This window comes from Hibiscus syriacus, unplaced genomic scaffold (genome assembly GCF_006381635.1).
Source record: "Hibiscus syriacus cultivar Baekdansim isolate YM2019G1 unplaced genomic scaffold, ASM638163v2 tig00111097_pilon, whole genome shotgun sequence".
Taxonomy (NCBI): domain Eukaryota; kingdom Viridiplantae; phylum Streptophyta; class Magnoliopsida; order Malvales; family Malvaceae; genus Hibiscus; species Hibiscus syriacus.
In genome coordinates this window covers 572,665-587,705 of record NW_024062982.1, presented here as the reverse complement: position 1 = coordinate 587,705, position 15,041 = coordinate 572,665, and the positions used below count along the sequence as shown (strand labels likewise).

At 34.2% G+C, this 15,041-nt stretch overlaps 1 pseudogene; it reads left to right on the top strand.

The window, feature by feature from the left end:
- Nucleotides 1–9,268: 9,268 nt before the first annotated feature.
- Nucleotides 9,269–11,135, top strand: LOC120153014 (annotated as a pseudogene).
- Nucleotides 11,136–15,041: the final 3,906 nt, after the last annotated feature.

The window sequence follows — 15,041 nt, the reverse complement described above, 5'->3', positions numbered from 1 at the left end:
GGTCACTAATGTTATCGTTTGTTACAAATTGGTCACTCGCTGTTAACAGGCGTGACAGAAAACACACGTGGTCTGTTAATAGCAGTTAACAGGCTTACCTGGATGGAATAATTACACAAAGAGCCCATGTTATTTATATATTCTTTCAATTTGATCCTAGTTTTAATAAATTAAAATATATTTATTTTTAATTCTTATTAATAATGATATAATTTTTAAGAGAATATAATTTTTTAAAATAATTTAAAATTTATATTTTTATCATAAGTAAATACTATAAATCTAATTTTTTAGAATGATTTAATATTAATTTAATATAATTTTATAAATATTTATTTATTTATTTATTTATTTTCTTATTTCAAATTAAAGTTACAAAAATTATTTTTACCTTTAATTTAACAGTTATATAAGTAAAAAAAGTTAAAAAAATACATACATACATATTGAAAATAAATATTTACACCATCCTGAACTGTAGAAAGAATTTAATTGAACCTAATTAATATATATATATATATATATATATATATACTTCTACATGTAACCTCTACATTTACTCCTTTGATGATAAGTGTTGGGATTTGCGGAAGCTCGAATCGACAACTGAAAGGGTTTGCCAATAGTGGTCGGGTCGGTTTTTGTGTTTAGGGAGTAAAGAGATTTAAAGATAGAAAATTGCACAGCGATTTATAGTGGTTCGACTTCTCAACCAATTCTACATCCACTACTTTAGCTCCTCACCAAGGATTTTCCAACAAATTCACTAATTTGTTCTTTCTTTTTACAGGACAAAGAGATAACCTTTACAAACTCCCTAGTTTTTCACGGGATAAACTATAACCTTTTCCCTATCTTTTAGCAGGCTTAGCTAGAACCAAAACCCCTTTACAATAAAAGGAAATGTAAACAAGAAAACCTCTCTATGATAGGTGTTTACAAGAATTAAGCTCACAAGAACAAAATATTTACAAGAGAAAGATGAAATAAGATTGAAAAACTTTTCTCTTGTGTTTAATTGCTTGGATAGTTGTTCTCTTACTTCTTCAAGTGTTCTCAGCTTGTTTTTATAGCTTGAAATGAGTTTGAAGTCGTATATAGCCGTTGGGGATGTTTTGGAGCTGTTGGGGATTAATTTTCTGCAAAATAAGGTTGTCCAGAATAGGAAGTATCGGTACTCATTCATAGGGTATCGGTACTACCTTTGTTAATTTCAAATTTAACTAGCCGTTGGAGCCTTGTAGTATCGATACTGCCTAAGGGGTATCGGTACTACTTTGCACTATGGTATCGATACCCTTGCATGGTATCGGTACCCATTTTGCATTCGATATTTTGAGCCTTCATGGTAGTATCGGTACTACCTTGATGTTATTGATACTACCTTTGTCTAAGGTATCGATACTACATGTAGGGTATCGATACCCATTCATGTGGTATTGATACTGCAAAGAACAATATCGATACTGCAAAGAACAGTATCGATACTGCAAAGAACAGTATCAATACTGCAAATAACAATATCGATACTACTTGTAATTTTTGCTCAATTCATCTTTTAAATGGACTTTGAATTATTTTTGAAAACTTTGAATAAATTCAATTCAAGTCCAAAAATATTTTGCCATAAATTGTTATATCAAAATATAGTTCAACAATCTCCCCCTTTTTGATATAACAAAATATTTAAAAAATTATTTTTGGCAAAAACTTCCCCTTAATGAAATGTTTAATGAAAAAGATACAAATTGTTGGAAAATATATGAAAATGTTCAACTCCCCCTTTTTCATTAAGAAGTAAAAACTCCCCCTTAATGAAATGTTTAATGAAAAAGATATCAATTGTTACCAATTGTTGGAAAATATACGAAAATGTTCAGCTCCACCTTTTTCATTAAGAAATTGAATTTTTCAAATATATGAAAATGTTCAGCTCCCCTTTTTCATTAAGAAATTGAATTTTTCAAACCATACTTCTCCCTCTTTTTGTTATATAAAAAATAATTCATCTTTAAAGTTCTAAAATAACTTTGGAGAGTAAGTGGTAAATTTGACATTTAAAAAATCATCTGAAAAATCAAAGCTCCCCCTCAAAAATTGCATTCCAAACAAAATTTAGCTTTAAAATCTTGACAGTTAAACAAGATTGAATTTCAGCAAAAAATAACAAACATGTTAGTAGCACATGAAATTCAATATATCCAAGTCTAAAATACTTTATGCAATACCAATTGTTGAAATTAAGTGCATATGCATACAGCTTTCCAAAAATGTTATGCATTTGAAAATTTTGATATCAATTGTTAGAGAGATATCATTTACATTTTAAATCATATGCATAAACATTTAAAAATTAAGGTAAAAAATTTAAAATTTGTAAAATCAAAGTATTTGAAAAGTTGATATCAATTATTAGAGAGATATCAATTGTTAGAGAGATGTCATTTGCATTAAAAATCAATTTTGACCAAAATTCATTATGATGAACTAAAAATTATGCAAAATCTTTAAAACTTTAAAATGTTCATCATAAAGCATTTTTCAATATACATGAGATTAAAACAATGCATAATCATTTAAAATCAAAACTCATGCATGTATAAACTTAAATGAGCTACCAAATAACCAAAACAAAAGCATTACACTTAGAGGTTTCCCATTTCTTTTTCATGTGTGGCTAGAGCATTTGAATATCTTCACTTTCATCACTATTGCTCTCACACACCTACAAGAGACATTTATTTGGATTTTGGTATGCAAATTGCTTTGGATCATTGGACGTTAGTTTCAATGCCCCTTGTTCCCTAGGGAATCCATACTTGTATAATTTTAAAATGTTTTTCTTTCTTCAAAGGATATGTATGTTCCTTGTGACCATGAAAATGGCAATGTGAGCATTTTGCCATTTTTAAACATAATGTGTTGTTTTTAGAAATTAATTCTTTTTCTTTTGTTAAGCTTTCAAGCTTAACTTTTAAATCAAAATTTTCTTTTTCTAAAACATTGATTTTGACTTTTGAGAGCTCTAAATTATTTTGCAAAATTTCATGTTGATTTTCAAAATCAACTTTTGCTTTCAAAACCAAATTATTTTCATTTTTAAGGTTTGAATTTAATATCTTATATTTGGAACTCATGGTCTCAAATCCCAAATACAACACATTATAAGCATCTTGTAACTCATCAAAAGAACATGAATTTAATTCATTTGAGTTAGAAGATACCTCGGATTCTTCTTCGTTGGCCATGAGGCATAGGTTGACTACTTCATCATCATCATTGGAGCCATCTTCATCACTCCAAGCTGCAACAAATGCCTTCTTCTTAGATGATCCATTCTTTCTTAGAAGGGGACAATCATACTTAACATGCCCCGTTCTTTGACAATTGAAGCACACCGGGGGAATCTTCTTTTTGGTTGATTCATACTTCACTTCCTTGGAAGTCATGAATCTTTTTAACTCTTTGAAGAGCTTGGCCATCTCATCTTCTTTTTCATCATCGTCTTCATCCACCTCATCACTTGAATCTTGATAGCTTTCATTGGTGGATTTGAAGGCAATGTCTACCTCCTTTTTCTTCTTATTTTTCTTCTCTTCATCTTTTTCTTCTTCTTTTAACATTATCTCATGGGTGAGAAGGGAACCAATTAGCTCGTCGAGAGTGAGAGACTTTAGGTTTATAGCTTCGATAATGGTCATCTTCTTCGATTGCCACAACTTAGGAAGAGAGTATATCATCTTCCTCACAAGCTTCTCATTAGGGATTACTTCTCCAAATACCTTGAGACCGTTGATAATTACAGAAAATCTATCCGTCATAGCTTTGATGTCTTCATCGGGTTTCATCTTGAAGTTCTCGTAGCTATAGTTGAGAAGACTCATATTTGTTTCCCTCACTTCGTCGGTTCCTTCATGAATGACTTAGAGCTTATCCCGAATCTCTTTGGCACTGGAACAAAATGAGATTCTTCCATATTCATCTAGGCCTAAAGCACAAAAGAGAATGTGCATAGCCTAGGCATTATGTTGGAACTTTTTCTTCTCTTCATTAATCCAATCATCCCAATCATCTATCTCACCGGGTGGAGTGGAGTAACCCTTCATGATTGAGTTCCAAGCTCCTAGATTACAGGCTCGAATAAAGAACATCATCTTATTCTTCCAATGAGCATAATTTGTTCCATTGAAGAATGGTGGCTTGTTGACCAGTTGTGAATCTATAATAGGTGAATCTTCAATGTAATAGGTATCGGAGGTTGAAGCCATTTCTTTGTCGGTTAAGTTGGGATTTACGGAAGCTAGAATTGATAACTGAAAGGGTTCGCCAAGAGGGGTCGGGTCGGTTTTTGTGTTTAGGGAGTAAGGAGATTTAAAGATAGAAAATTGCACAGCGATTTATAGTGGTTCGACTTCTCAACCAAGTATACATCCACTACCTTAGCTCCTCACCAAGGATTTTCCAACAAATTCACTAATTTGTTCTTTCTTTTTACAGGACAAAGAGATAACATTTACAAACTCCCTAGTTTTTCACGGGCTAAACTAGAACATTTTCCTTAGCTTTTAGCAGGCTTAGCTAGAACCAAACCCCCTTTATAATGAAAGAAAATGTAAACAAGAAAACCTCTCTAAGGTAGGTGTTTACAAGAATTAAGCTCAAAAGAACAAAATATTTACAAGAGAAAGATGAAATAAGATTGAAAAAACTTTTCTCTTGTGTTCTCTTACTTCTTCAAGTGTTCTCAGCTTGTTTTTATAGCTTGAAATGAGTTTGAAGTCGTATATAGTTGTTGGGGATGTTTTGGAGCCATTGGGGATTAATTTTATGCAAAATAAGGTTGTCAAGAACAGAAAATATCGGTACTCCTTCATAGGGTATCGATACTAAATTTGTTAATTTCAAATTTAACTAGCCGTTGGAGCCTTGTAGTATCGATACTACCTAAGGGGTATCGATACTACTTTGCACTATGGAATCGATACCCTTGCATGGTATCGATACCCATTTTGCATTCGATGTTTTGAGCCTTCATGGTAGTATCAGTACTACCTTGATGTTATTGGTACTACTTTTGCCTAAGGTATCGATACTACATATAGGGTATCGATACCCATTCATGTGGTATTGATATTGTAAAGAACAGTATCGATACTACTTGTAATATTTGCTCAATTCATCTTTTAAATGAACTTTGAATTATTTTTGAAAATTTTAAAAACTTTGAATAAATTTAATTCAAGTCCAAAATCATTTTGCCATAAATTGTTATTTCAAAATATGGTTAAAAAATCTCCCCCTTTTTGATATAACAAAACATTTGAAAAATTGTTTTTGGCAAAAACTCCCCCTTAATGAAATGTTTAATGAAAAAGATATCAATTGTTACCAATTGTTGGAAAATATATGAAAATGTTCAGCTTCCCCTTTTTCATTAAGAAGCAAAAACTCCCCCTTAATGAAATGTTTAATGAAAAAGATACCAATTGTTGGAAAATATATGAAAATGTTCAGCTCCCCCTTTTCATTAAGAAATTAATTTTTTCAAACCATACTTCTCCCCCCTTTTTGTTATATAAAAAATAATTCATATTTAAAGTTCTAAAATAACTTTGAAGAGTAAGTGATAAATTTGACATTTAAAAAATCATCTAAAAAATCAAAGCTCCCCCTCAAAAATTGCATTCCAAACAAAATTTGGCTTTAAAATCTTGACACTTAAACAAGATTGAATTCCAACAAAGAATAACAAACATGTTAGTAGCACATGAAATTCAATATATCCAAGTCTAAAATACTTTATGCAATACCAATTGTTGAAATTAAATGCTTATGCATAAAGCTTTCCAAAAATGTTATGCATTTGAAAATTTTATATCAATTGTTAGAGAGATATCATTTACTTTTTAAATCATATGCATAAACATTTAAAAATTAAGGTCAAAAATTTAAAATTCGTAAAATCAAAGTATTTGAAAAAGTTGATATCAATTGTTAGAGAGATATCATTTGCATTAAAAATCAATTTTGACCAAAATTCATTATGATGAACTAAAAATTATGAAAAATCTTTAAAACTTTAAAATGTTCATCATAAAGCACTTTTCAATATACATGAGATTAAAATAATGCATAATCATTTAAAATCAAAACTCATGCATGTATAAACTTAAATGAGCTACCAAATAACCAAAACAAAAACATTACGCTTAGAGGTTACCCATTTCTTTTTCATGTGTGGCTTGAGCATTTGAATATCTTCACTTTCATCACTATTTCTCCCACACACCTACAAGAGACATTTATTTTGATTTTGGTATCCAAATTGTTTTGGATCCTTGGACGTTAGTTTCAAATCCCCTTGTTCCCTTGGGAATATTTACTTGTATAATTTTAAAACGTTTTCCTTTCTTCAAAGGACAAGTATGTTCCTTGTGACCATGAAAATATAAATGTGAGCATTTTGCCATTTTTAAACATAATGTGTTATTTTTAGAAATTAATTCTTTTTCTTTTGTTAAGCTTTCAAGCTTAATTTTAAATCAAAATTTTCTTTTCTATAACATTGATTTTGACTTTTGAGAGATCTAAATTATTTATCAAAATTTCATTTTGATTTTCAAAATTAACTTTTGCTTTCAAAACCAAATTATTTTCATTTTTAAGTTTTGAAATTAATTTCTTATATTTGGAACTCATGGTCTCAAATCTCAAATACAACACATTATAAGCATCTTATAACTCATCAAAAGAACATGAATTTAATTCATTTGAGTTAGAAGATTCCTCAGATTCTTTTTCGTTGGCTATAAGGAATAGGTTGACTACTTCATCATCATCATTGGAGCCATCTTCATCACTCCAAGCTGCAACAAATGCCTTCTTCTTAGATGATCCATTCTTTCTTAGAAGGGGACAATCATACTTAACATGCCCCGTTCTTTGACAATTGAAGCACACCGGGGGAATCTTCTTTTTGGTTGATTCATACTTCACTTCCTTGGAAGTCATGAATCTTTTTAACTCTTTGAAGAGCTTGGCCATCTCATCTTCTTGTTCATCATCGTCTTCATCCACCTCATCACTTGAATTTTGATAGCTTTCATTGGTGGATTTGAAGGCAATGCCTACCTCCTTTTTCTTCTTGTTTTTCTTCTCTTCATCTTTTTCTTCTTCCTTCAACATTATCTCATGGGTGAGAAGGGAACCAATTAGCTCGTCGAGAGTGAGAGACTTTAGGTTTCTAGCTTCGATAATGGACGTCTTCTTCGATTGCCACAACTTAGAAAGAGAGTATATCATCTTCCTCACAAGCTTCTCATTAGGGATTACTTTTCCAAATCCCTTGAGACCGTTAACAATCACGAAAAATCTATCCGTCATAGCTTTGATATCTTCATCGGGTTTCATCTTGAAGTTCTTGTAGCTATGGTTGAGAAGACTCATCTTTGTTTCCCTCACTTCGTCGGTTCCTTTATGAGTGACTTGGAGCTTATCCCAAATCACTTTGGTACTGAACAAGATGAGATTCTTCCATATTCATCTGGGTCTAAAGCACAAAAGAGAATGTGCATATCCTTGGCATTATGTTGGAACGTTTTCTTCTATTCATTACTCCAATCATCCCAATCATCTATCTCACCGGGTGGAGTGGAGTAACCCTTCATGATTGAGTTCCAAGCTCCTAGATTGTAGGATCGAATAAAGAACATCATCTTATTCTTCCATTGGGCATAATTTGCTCCAATGAAGAAGGGTGGCTTATTGATCGGTTGTGAATCCATAATAAGTGAATCTTTAATGTAATAGACACCGGAGGTTGAAGCCATTTCTTTGTCGGTTGCATTGGGAATCGGTAGAGCTTCTTCGAGGATCATCTCAAGGATGTGAAGCCTTCTAATGAGTCAAGCTCTGATACCAATTATTGGGATTTGTGGAAGCTCGAATCGATAACCGAAAGGGTTCGCCAAGAGGGGTTGGGTCAGTTTTTGTGTTTAGGGAGTAAGGAGATTTAAAGATAGAAAATTGCACAGCGATTTATAGTGGTTTGACTTCTCAACCAAGTCTACATCCACTACCTTAGCTTCTCACCAAGGATTTTCCAACAAATTCACTAATTTATTCTTTCTTTTTACTGGACAAAGAGATAATCTTTACAAACTTCCTAGTTTTTCACGGGATAAACTAGAACCTTTTCCCTAGCTTTTAGCATGCTTAGATAGAACCAAAAACCCTTTACAATGAAAGGAAATGTAAACAAGAAAACCTCTCTAAGGTAGGTGTTTACAAGAATTAAGCTCACAAGAACAAAATATTTACAAGAGAAATATAAAATAAGATTGAAAAACTTTTCTCTTGTGTTTGATTGCTTATATAGTTGTTCTCTTACTTCTTCAAGTGTCCTCAGCTTGTTTTTATAGCTTGAAATGAGTTTGAAGTCGTATATAGCCGTTGGGGATGTTTTGGAGCCGTTGGGGATTAATTTTCTGCAAAATAATGATGTCCAGAATAGGAAGTATCAGTACTCCTTCATAGGGTATCGGTAATACCTTTGTTAATTTCAAATTTAACTAGCCGTTGGAGCCTTGTAGTATCAATACCGCCTAAGGGGTATCGGTACTACTTTGCACTATGGTATCGATACTCTTGAGTGGTATCGATACTCTTGAGTGGTATCGGTACCTATTTTGCATTCGATGTTTTGAGCCTTCATGGTAGTATCTGTACTACCTTGATGGTTTCGATAGTACCTTTGCGTAAGGTATCGATACTACATGTAGGGTATCGATACCCATTCATGTGGTATTGATACTGCAAAGAACATTATCGATACTACCTGTAATTTTTGCTCAATTCATCTTTTAAATGGACTTTGAATTACTTTTGAAAACTTTAAAAACTTTGAATAAATTCAATTCAAGTCCAAAAACATTTTGCCATAAATTGTTATATCAAAATATAATTCAACAATAAGTTTAAGCATGCTTGGACCACAATTTACTGGCATCATTGGTCTTTCTGATTGAAATGAAAAATAATAAAAAGAAGCAATGATACTACATGCCATATAATTTCAACCAGCTGCAGCAAAATAAAAATATATTGAATATATATAATGATATTTTTTTGTTGCATGCCAAATGTCATTAATTTCTATAGTATAACATAAGATGTAAATGAGACAAAATAGATCATAAATTATTCAAAATTAATTCAGTTAAAATTTGATTAATATTAGATTCGAGCTTGAATTAAATTCAAACTCTTAATGAGCCAAAGCGAACTACTTGATATCCGACTCAAAAAGCTCACGAGTAACTCGAAAATTAATGTATTAAATTATTATATTTTATAAAATTAAATTATTAACAATATTAACATTTATATGTTATTTTAAAAAGGTAATCTATGTCAAATGCCACTCATCTTTAAGCTCGGGCTCGAAAATGCCATCGACATTTCAATTTTGCCAATTTTAGCACTGACGTTTATGTTTCACTACAATTTTGCCACTCCTCCGTTAATCCGTTAATGGGACGATGACATGACATCTTTTTTCCGTGACGGCGATGACATGACACCCTCATCAAAATGACGTCATTTTGGCACGACCGTTTTGATGCTTAAAAAGCTCAAAACAACGTCTTTTTGTTGATGAAAAATATGTTTTTCATGAGATTCGAACCGCAGACCTTTAGAATCCAAATCTAAATACCCAACCTCCAAGCTAACTTAAGAATTTGCTATAACCTTAACAAAACTATTATAAAATGTTCATCATTACCACCGTCACCCTCATTATCTTCCTTATTATATTCTCTTAAGAACTTAAGAACTCTGGAACCGTGTGGCGCTTCAGACGGTGGAGCTCACCAGGGAAACGAGGGATGTGATGATCGAGAATGACAGATTTCGAGAGTTTTCGAGGAGTATTTCTGAGCTGGACGTGCTTTTGGGGTCATTAAGTGTATGGAAAATAGAAGCTGCCAGGAGATCGGACTTTACCAAGGCGGCACTGGAGAAGTTGAGTGGCTTGTTACGAAAAACTTCCAAGATAATCAATGATTATAAGTCCGGTAGCTGTCTTCGATTCTTGCTTCACTCGTATTTGGTGCTTTCACATATACAAGGTCTAGCTAAAGATATTGCCTCAACCATTTCCTAGTTGCAGCTGGCTAATCTTGATATGACACTGAACTTGAAGAGCATTAATGATGAGGTTATTGATAAGCTGAATACGATGGAGTTTCAAGTGGCAGTAGCGACCGAAATGATTTCTGCGGAAATAGAGAATTCGGTATCCCAAAGCAGTAGAAACTGAGACAATGTTGTAAAGCTTCTGGAGAAGATCGCCGAAGTCGTTGGTGCTGATGCTAATGCATCTTTGGTACAAAATGAATTGGCACTTCTGAAGAAGAAAAAAGAAGAGATGGAAATTCAAAAGAAACAAGCAGAGGCACTTCAGCTTTCCCAATTGATACAGTTGTTGTATAATACCAAAATATTTCGAGTCCACAAAGCGAGGAGACCCTGACATATCATAAGCAATACCATATTGGTCCTTCACATGCCTCTTGTGTAATGAGATGATGGTTGATCCGGTTGCAGTCATTTGTGGCCACTGCTTCGAACGGAAAGCGATATGGAGATACTTCTAGAGTGGAAAGAAGGATTGTCCTACTTGCAAAGAAGAGCTTCAAAATTTGGAGCTAACACCAAATGTTAACCTTCGATCCTCAATAGAAGAATGGAAAAAAATGATATGGATTGGAGATTTCAAGCAGCAGTCTCCCGAATCAACTTCGATGACCATCTGAGGAAAAACGAAGCCTTGGATGATATGCAGGTTCTCGTGTAAACCCCTCAATATACTGTAAGAGCTGCAAAGGAAGGGGCTCATCCCGAAGTTTGTCAAATCATTAAAAGATGCTAGGGCTTAACGCCATGACAGTTGTGAAATGCCTTTATTGCTTAGCTAAATACTGCCATGATCATAAAGTAAGAATTGGATTTGTGTTTTTACTTTTAACATGTTGAATATCAAATGTATGAAGAGTTCCTTCTTGGAATTACAACAAGAAATTGTTGCAGGAGGAGATAATGAGGGTGATGGTGGTATTGATGAACATTTATAATAGTTTTGTTAAGGTTATACCAAGTTCTTAAGTTAGCTTGGTGGTTGGGTATTTAGATTTGGATTCTAAAGGTTTACGGTTCGAATCTCATGAAAAACATATTTTTTATCAACAAAACGACGTCGTTTTGAGCTTTTTAAGCATCAAAACGATCATGCCAAAACGACGTCATTTTGATGAGAGTGTCATTGCAATATCCCCCATATCGGGTTAGTGATTAAATTATGAAATTTTAAAATTTAGTGATCAAAGTTGATAAATTGAAAGTTGAAGGAATTGATTGAAATATTTGGTGTAGGATCAATTAGCAAAGCATGGGGAACTAAAGGGGTAAATGAGTCTTTTGACAAGGAAATAATTAAATGTTTCTTAAGGATATTTAATAAATCACGTGGAAAGCTAACGAGAGAAATAAGGTTCTGGATATTTCTTTCTTCTTCCTTCTCATTCTCTGCCGTGAAGCCAAGCTAAAGATATCGAGCCTAAACGTGTTCTGGAACAATCGACAAGTAGGATTGATCAAGGGAAAGACAAAGAAATCTAGGTCAGTGTATATGCATAACATGAATATGTATTCTATTTAGTTCTAGACTTGTGATAAGTCTATATTCAATATTTTAATACATGATTGCGATTCATATTATGATACATGACATGAATTCATATTTATATGCATTATGTGACATGAATATGCAAGAAAAAGGTGTATGAGCTATGTGATAAAGGTATGAAAATAATATGTCTACGTGATACAAATTATGCGAATTGTGAAAGCCCATGTTATGTAGATGAGAACTATAGGTATAGTTGGCATGCCAAGGGTAGAGGGTCTACGCGGTTCTTCGGGATATTTATATATTCTTTGGAACATGTGTGAAGTCTTGTGAGACACATACTTGATCCCTAGTATATGTATATGATTTTTAAGGAATGATATGTGGTCATTATGGACATTATTATATGGCACTACGGTGCTGTTTTATTTACGGCACTCCGGTGCAATTCTATGTGGCACTTCGGTGCAATTATATGAGCTGTGGTGACAACATAGTGCACAACCTCACAATACTCACATACCTTAGGTTCTCAGTACGATACCATGGGCTAATGAACTTAATAAGGTGAACCTATGAATGTGAATTTGATAAGTATGTGTAAGAAACATGGTTCTAGTTATTGCATTGTTTACATACATCTTATCATTGCAACCCATCTCATTTTGGAAATTCCTTTATATTTATTGATATTATTATATTGCCTCACTAAGTCGATGACTTAGCGTGTGAGTGTTTCACACGTAGGATCCGATAAAGTAGACGATCGAGGTTAAGCAGCTGGACAACATTACTCCTGCAACTATCAGATCAGAAGCAACTTAATCAGTAGGTCATTTTGTTATGGAAATGGATGTTGGCATGTAACTAAAGGGTTAAGTTGTGTATGTTCTAAGTATTTTGATAAACTTGTATTAATATATGTATATTATGGTATTTTTAATAAAATAAGTTCAAATGTTTTATCGGTTTTTTTAAGTATTGTTTTGTTTAGTCAATGTGACATCCTGGACTCGTATCCGGGTCGGATATGAGTTGAGGGTGTTACATTTAATGGTATCAGAGCTATGGTTTAGCCGATTCTAGGCATAAACCAGAGTCTATAGAGACTTTAAATGGAATACATGCCAACAAATAGTTAGAACTTCTGATCTGGCATAGTATGAGTATGATGTTTTGCTAATAGAACAATGTGTTTATTCTTATTAGATGTCCAGACATAATAGCTCCCAAAGTGAAGCGGGAGAAGATAGGCCTACTGAAAGCAGTAATTCACCTGCCCTGGCCAGGCAAGGTGAAGAACAGGCATCTCAAGGAGTGCCTGTGCAAGATCAGGATACGTTCTTCAGAACCTTAGACGTTATTCTGACGCGTCTTCAACCTCCTGCTCCACCAACTTAAATGATGAATGTAGCAAAAGATTTGAGAGGTTTAGGAGCTCCCTAATTTAAGGGAGAAGATGAAGAAGGTCCGGTTGCGGTGGATCTTTGGTTAAATGATTTAAAAATCATGTTGGATGGTCTCCACTGTTCTGAAGTAGAGAAGTTAGATAGAGCTGTCTCGTTGTTGAGGGGTCAGGCGAGAATATGATGGACAAACTTCACCATGAGGATGCCCAGTGACCAGTTGACTTGGTCTTTATTCTTAGATAAATTTAAAAACAAGTACATTGGAGATCAATTTATTCGACAGATGAAGTAGGAGTTTTTGAATTTAAAATAGATGAACCGCTCTGTATATTAGTATGAATGTGAGTTCAACAAGTTGAGTAGGATTGCATCCGAGCTTGTGCCTACTGAAAAAGAGGCTTGTGAATGGTTTGTGGAGGGCTTATGCCCTAGATTGAAAGAGATGCTGATAGTATTGAATTTGTCCTCGTTCCAAGAGGTGATCAATCGTGCCAAGGCTCTTGAAAGAGCTCAGAATGAGAGATTCGGGGATTTTAGAGTTCATACATCAAAGAGAACGGGTGCTTCTTCTAGCTCAGCACCATCAAAAAGGGGAAGAGACTCAAGATTTCGATCACAAGCTAGATCAGAATCAGTTGCATCGTCTGCTAGGGGAGCAAGTCATGCAAGACCTAGACAGACGCAGTCAGTGGGATCTGGTGTTGGGAGATCTACTCCGAGTCAAGCGAAACAGTGTCAGCACTGTGGGAAAACCATTCTGGGGCTTGTCGGATGGCTGCTGGGACTTGTTTTTGATGCGGAGATGCCAGACATTTTATCAGGGATTATCCATTGGTGGTTGGTAAGCCTGCACCATCTGAAAGAGTTAGTTTTTCCTCACAAAGAGGACGAGGAAGAGGCAAAAAAGGAACCAGTCTAAATTCTCTGCTCAACCTGAAGTTCTGTCAACCGTACGGGTGTACAATCTAAAGACAAGTGAAGACCGTGATGACCCTGATATTATAGCATGTACTTTTCAGCTGTATTCTTACATTGCAAGTAAGTTAATAAAGGAATTAAGGGTTCTCTTAGAAGCTACGAGTAATGAGATTATAGTAACAAATCCTTTAGGTCATAGTGCTCAGGTGAATAAAGTCTGTAAGGGGTGTCCCATAAAGGTTCAGGGAATTTAATTCCCTGCTAATCTGATGGAATTACCCTTTGACGAGTTTAAAGTGATTCTGGGAATGGATTGGTTGTTCCGTTACTATGGAGATATTAATTACAGATTGAAAAAGATAACCCTAAAAAGTCTAGGAGGAACAGAGATAAGTGTGAGCAGTGAAATGTTTAATCCTTTAGCAAATGTAATGTCAGCTAAGAAGCTATTGCTACAGGTATGTCAAGGATTTCTTGCAAATGTGATAGATTTAAGAGCTATAGAGCAAGGGCTAGAGGAGATTCCAATAGTTCAAGAATTCCCTGATGTTTTCCCGGCTGAGTTGCCAGGATTACCTCCAGATAGAGAGGTAGAATTTCAAATTGAAGTAATGTCAGGAACCGCTCCAATTGCAATGGCACCTTATCGGATGGCTCCGAAAGAATTACAAGAGTTAAAGAATCAATTGCAAGAGTTGTTAGAAGGGGGATTTATTCGACCAAGTGTGTCACCTTGGGGAGCTCCGATGTTATTTGTTAAGAAAAAGGATGGATCAATGCATCTCTGTATTGATTATCGACAGCTTAATAAGGTGACCATCAAGAACAAGTATCCCCTTCCGCGCATTGATGACTTGTTTGATCAACTAAAAGGAGCTTCGACATTTTCGAAGATCGATCTACGTTCGGGTTATCATCAATTGAAGATTCAGGAGAAAGATATTTCGAAGACGGCTTTCAGAACGAGATATGGTCATTATGAATTCATCGTAACGCCATTCGGAGTAACGAATGCACCAGCTGCT